Source organism: Tenrec ecaudatus, chromosome 5, assembly GCF_050624435.1.
Source record: "Tenrec ecaudatus isolate mTenEca1 chromosome 5, mTenEca1.hap1, whole genome shotgun sequence".
In the NCBI taxonomy this organism is placed as follows: Eukaryota; Metazoa; Chordata; class Mammalia; order Afrosoricida; family Tenrecidae; genus Tenrec; species Tenrec ecaudatus.
In genome coordinates this window covers 128,607,665-128,613,921 of record NC_134534.1, presented here as the reverse complement: position 1 = coordinate 128,613,921, position 6,257 = coordinate 128,607,665, and the positions used below count along the sequence as shown (strand labels likewise).

Below are 6,257 nucleotides of genomic sequence, written 5' to 3'. Positions count from 1 at the left end.
AAGGGCCCAGTTCCTTAAGAAGGTCATCACGCTTGATAAAGCAGAGGGTCCGTGAAAAGAGGAAGACCTGCCAGAAGATGAACTGGCCCCGTGGCTAAAACATGAGCTCAAACATAATGACTGTGAGGCTAGCGTAGGACCAGGCAGCGCCTCCTTCTGCTGCATGTAGTTTGCTGTGTGTTGAAACTGACTACAAGAACATGTATCAGCATGAGCATCTCTAAGTTGCCTTCCCTTTTGCAGAGGTAAATGGCTTTGAAACAAGGATCGACAGAGGAGGAAACAGGTATTTCTCAATTCTACTGATTCCCGTTGGCAAGAATTAAGCCAAAAATTCTAAGGCGCTCCTCTCAACTAGAGAGCCTTCATCATTCCCGTGGGACTCAATCCCTTCTGCCCATAAAGCAACCTGGCAGCATTTGGGCAACTGGGAATCCCATTAGTCCTTTAGGACAGCCTTTTTCATGGGTCCAGTTCCCCTGTAGGTCACATTAATAAACCATAGACAATTTGTGTTCTAGTCTGCTCTGTGTTAGTCTGGGTGGACTAGAGAAACAAATTCATAGACACTCATGTATATAAGAGAGAACTTTATATCAAAGAGCAATCATAAATGTATGAAAACATTTTCATTTAAAAAATGTAGAGAACATCCCAGCCCAGTTCAGATCAAGTCCATAAGTCTGATATTAGCCCATATGTCCAATACCAATCTATAAATTCTTCAGACTCACGCAATGCATGTAATGATGCCGAATGCAGGAAGATCACAGGCTAGTGGGTGGAAAGTCTTGTGGATCCAGTGGTAGTGTAAGTATCTCAGCACTGGTGTGGCTCTCCGTGTGACTCTTCTAGCTCAAGGCTCTAGCATACTTCCATGTGCTTTGTCATCAGGAATACAAAGCAGAGTGTCTGTCTCTGTCCTGCCTCCAGCAAGCTATTTATCTCCATAGTGCCTCCAAATGAGGTCATCAAGCAGTGATCTGATTGGCAGGCTAAACTCCACCCCTTCACTCTTAATAGTTCCCAGTTGGCGCCATATTATGTAACTACCACATGCTCTCTATGAGGAGGGTACTCACTTAGATGAATGAGTTTTGTCTTTATCTGGATTGTCCCAAACCTGAGCACGTGGCCCTGGGAAGATGGTGGGAAGAAGAGGAAAATCTGGAAGTCTGGTAAGGTTAGATGTCTTTAGGGAGGGGTAATGAATTAGAAGCATCCAGAAAATGATGGGGGAGTGTGAACGTCAGGATAAGTGACTCACCTCCCAGAGCACAGCATGAAGGAGTCTGAGGGCAGCTGACTTGGTCCATTTCTATTATTGGCCTGCGGCACTGGTGTGCAGGTATAGGAGGTATGTAGGTAAGGAGTCTAAGAAGATGTCCAGGGACTACCTGCATGGTCTGAGCATGGCATCGAGGGGTCCCATGACCTAGTATGGGGCCAAGGAAATGCCAAAAGAGTACAGGACCAGATTGGGTCTGTAATCAGAACTGTAACAGGCTGCTACAGGAAAGGTCAAGAACAAAGAACCTCCACTCTGGGGTTGGTCACTTTGTCCTAGCCCAAAGTATGTCTCTGTGCAAATGAGAAAAAGCTTTGCTCTTCTGGATTCTTGGCTTGGCTAGCAAAGCAGCAAGTAGATCTCAGTCCCTTGGCGGGCATTCTTGTGCACCAACAGGAGAGCTAGTCCTAGTTACAGTACATTGCTCCATGAAGCTAGATGGGTGCAACTGCCTCTCAGAGGCTCCCAGAGATGGAAGATCTTATTCTTCCTTCCACTGCCCATTCCTCCCCGCACCCCAGGGCCAAGTGCCATAGAGGGGAGCGGGAAGGGGAGAAAGACATGGCTAGCCCAGCACTCTGACCCTTCTCCCCTCTCAACCAGGGAGTGGCTGAGCAATCTCAGAGAGATTGTAAAGTACCAGGCCAGTGGGAAATAGTTCCACTTGACCTCCTAGTTGAGTGGAGACTTATAAGGGGAAAAATTTCTTACAGAAAATGAAAAAGCTACATTTTCTTTTCATACTTGTATTTGTTCTTGGGTTCCCCAGAGAAAAAGAACTAGTGTGAAAGATAGGCAGATAGGTAGCTAGACAGATATATGCATAGATACTTATTTACTTCAAGGTATTGGCTTATGAAATGGTGTGTATGTGGGGGTGGGGGTCAGGGGTGGGGCTGGGGATATTGACTGACAATCTAAGATCCATGATGAGGCGCTAGTCTGGAGACTCTGGCAGGGTTGTTGCTAGAGGCCACTAGGCAGTTCCAGCTAATATGACTCTGTGTACAAAAGAATGGTGTACCACGCAGCCCGGCACCATCCACACGGTCCTCACATCTGAGCCTACTGTCGCACTCACGGTGCCAATCCACCTCCTCTTTTTCATGCCCCTGTACGTCCTTCGGTTGAATGAGGAATGAATGAAGAGTCAGATTGTGCTGACAGAATGTCTATATATAGCCTGGAGGCAAAACATATTCTAGGCAAACTCCCTTTTTGTTTAAAACGACTTCAAATGATTGAGGCCCACCCATATTCTCCATGGTAATCTACTTTACTTGAGGTCAATGATTTAATCACATATAATTGTTTTATAACAGCAACTAGGCTAGTTTGTCACCAAACAACTGGGTGCCATAGCCTGGCCATGGTGGCACATACAATTAACCATCAAACCACTCTGGCATGGGGCAAGCCAAGCTCAACCTTGTTCCAGTAACAGATAGGCTCACTGCATGTTATAATTTTCCCTGGAGCAGTCTTAGATTTTACTGTTTCCTTGAATCTGCCTTCTGTGTCAGAAGTGGCTCAGTATGGATGACAAATTATATGGTCACCCTACTTAAGAAGACAATAGATATCAGGCCTGGCCAAGCTGTCCTTCCTTCTAGCTTCAGTTAATGCCAAGTAGGAAAGACAGATATGGAGATTCAGTTTAGAGGAAAAGGGAAACCAAACAGAAGGAATAATGTGACCTGAGCCTGAGGCAGAGCTTGAATTTGGAAGGGAAGAGAAGTAAGTGGTCTAGACAGGAGGGCGAATGTATGAAATATCCGTTGCTGCACACAAAATGATCTGAAAATATAGCACCTTAACACCGAAAGAAATCTCTTCTCACATAGTTTCTGTGGGTCAGGAATTTGAGAGTGACTTAAAAAACTTACACAAACACTGCCGTGGAGTCAGTCAACTTTGACTCACAGTGATGTTATGGGTCAGGGTAGAAATGTTCTTGTGAGTTTCCAAGACTCTAAAAGAGGAGAGAGTGCCATCTTTCTCCTGAAGGGTGATTCGAACTGCTCACCTTGTGGTTAAAAGTCCAACATGTAACCACCACACCATCAAGACTCCTTGAGAGTGACTTAGCTAGGCAATTCTTGCTCATATTTTGGTTGCAGTCAAGGTGTTGGTGGGGCCTGTGGTCATCTGAAGGCTTGATTGAAGCTAGAAATTTTGCTTCCATGGTGGGTTACTTGCATGGCTGCCTGGAGGAAATACTCCCCACATGGACCTCAACCAGAGCAGTTGAGTATCTTAGCTGTGAACACTTAAGATATTGGTTTCTCAACCTCCAAATGGCCCACGAACTAACACAGAAGATGCTCTGGCTTTTATGACAACTTTGGATGTTCTATTATTCCTACAACACAGTGAGCTTTAAAACAGCCTGATACAAAGGTGTGAATATCCAAAGGTGGGGCTATTGAGGGCTATCTCGGAGGCTGCAATAATGAATGTACACTCAGGCTGAGAGCTCAGAGGACAAATGCTCAGGAAGCCAGTGACTGGGCAGTTAGTCTGAAACACTTTCCAACCCGTCACTATACATAGCCTCATAGAGTTCTCTCTGCCAAAGTCCAGTCACCCATGATTGGCAGGTACCAATCCACTAAGCATGTTTGGGAAACTAGGTGCTTGCAAGTCCTTATATGTTGCTGGAGGGTACAAATGGTTAGCATATTTGGCTTCTAGCTGAAAATTAGAAGGCAGCTCTAGCCATTTCCTTCTAAACAAATCAGTCACAGATTTCCCAATACAGCATAGTGTTTACTCTGACATACATGGCGTCCCATGCGATGGTGTCAACTGGACATTTTTTTTAGTTTCATTTTAATTGGCTAGCCAATGTGGAACTCTAGAGCAAAGTGCTAAGAACATTTTGTTTTGCTGGAACATGAAATGCACTGTATATAAAGCATAGCTTTGCCTCATATAAGAGTTTAAGATGAGCACATACACACACACACACCATTAAAATGAAATCTTTGAAAACTCATTTTTCTTCTTTTTTTTAGCTGTTCATTGCAGCACTTTTATTTCTCCTTACACAACACCCTGTTGCTGGGGTCTATTGTTCGCACAGAACAGTAGAAAACCAAAATTTATTGTGTCATCTCAAAGAGTTGAGAACTGTATATAAAAAAAAACTTTACATAAATTAAAAGAATGAGTAAATTTACAGCTTTAAATGTAAACCATCTTCCAGCTCAAGGCAAGCAACAGCTCCAGGGCTCCAGCGACCAACATCAGCTAAAGAAAGGATCCTTAGTCCTAAGGTTCAGATTCTTCCACCCACAGGTCACACACAGCAAGGACTGGTTGCTTCCAGTCTCCTGCTGGCCTCTGGGTGATCCTGGAGCCCACAGATCTTCCTGTGAGCACCCTGCACGGACTGGCCAGGTGTCCTCTACCCTGGTTGCTGGTGCTAGGCTTGAAATCAAAGGATGTACAGGGCATTGAACACAGACCAGGGGACAGTTAACGTGAATACAGGGATGAGATCAGCCCAACAATTGGGGCTGCAGTCAGAGAGGGCTTCAAGGACAATTCTTTCAAAGACTTCTTTCCATTTCATGAGGCCAGCATGAGGGACTGACGTGCCCGGTCACTGAGCTCATGTGGCAGGTGGCAGCAGCTGCGAGCAGTCTGTCCAGAAGCACTTGAGGTGGGAAATGGAGGGGTCCCACTCATTTTACTCTTGCTTGCTATCCACATTTGTTGGAAGGTAGACAGCAAGGCCAGGATGGAGTCACTGATCCACATGGAAGACTTGAATTTAGGGGGGTGAAATGATCTTGATATTCATGGTGCTGGGCTCCAGAACTGTGATCTTCTTGTGCATGTGGTTTGCGATGCCAAGGTACCTGGCGTACAGATCCTTCTGGAAGTCTACGTCACACTTTATGATGGAGTTGAAGGTGATCTCATGGATACCGCAAGACTCCATGCCCAGGAAGGAGGGCTGGAAAAGTGCTTCAGGGCAGCGGAAGCGCTTGTTGCCAATGGTGATGACCTGGCCGGTCGGGCAGCTCATAGCTCTTCTCCAGGGACGAGGAAGAGGTGGTGGTGGCCATCTTCTGCTTGAAGTCCAGGGTGATGTAGCAGAGCTTCTCCTTGATGTCGCAGACTATCTCCTGCTCGGCCGTGGTGGTGAAGCTATAGCCCTGATCGGTCAGGATCTTCATGAAGTCAACTCACAGCTGACCAGGTCCAAATACAGGATGGTGTGGGGTAGGGCGTAGACCTCGTAGATGGGCATGGTGTGTGTGGCACCATCACCGGAGTCCATGACAATGTCCTTAGTGTGACCAGAGGCATACAGGGACAGCACGGCCTGGATGGCCACATACATCGCCGGGGTGTTGAAGGTCTCAAACATGATCTGGACCATCTTCAATCAGTTGGCCTTGGGGTTCAGGGCAGCCTCCATCAGCACCGTGTGCTCTTCGAGGTGACACACAGTAGAAGGTGTGGTTACTGTTTGTGTGTTGTTTTAGAGGAGCCTGGTGCCATTTTCCAGAGTCTAATAGCATTGGGTGGTCTCTTCGGGAGACTCATAGAAATGCTTCTTCAAACTGCCTGCAGCTAACTGCTCTGGGGGATCAGACTACTGCTTTATTCTCCTGTTGTTTCACCTTTTCCCTAGCCAACCAGTATTCTGCTATTTGGAGGGCAAGTTATGTGGTCCTCTCAGGGGATGCTGATTGGGTGGTTGTGGGCCCACAAGGATGGCACTGCACTGGATGATCTCACCGGAAGCCATCGTGGTGTGGTCCACAGTTTGGAGCGCCTCAGAGAGTGTGCGGTGGTTTCTGCTGTGATGAGGGTGCTGAAGAGGGAAGGTGGGTATGTCTGATTTGGTGTATAGCACCTTGAATGACAGGTAGAATTGCCCTAGTTGGCAAGATCACCAAGTAGTAAGGCCGGCCTTCCACTGCACTCCAAAAGCCTGGGGGATCTATCCTTC

General features: G+C 46.6%; 1 pseudogene; it reads right to left on the bottom strand.

Annotated features, from left to right (window-relative positions):
* Positions 1-5,066: 5,066 nt before the first annotated feature.
* On the bottom strand, positions 5,067-6,053 carry LOC142449249 (actin, cytoplasmic 2-like; annotated as a pseudogene).
* Between the last annotated feature and the right edge of the window lie 204 nt (positions 6,054-6,257).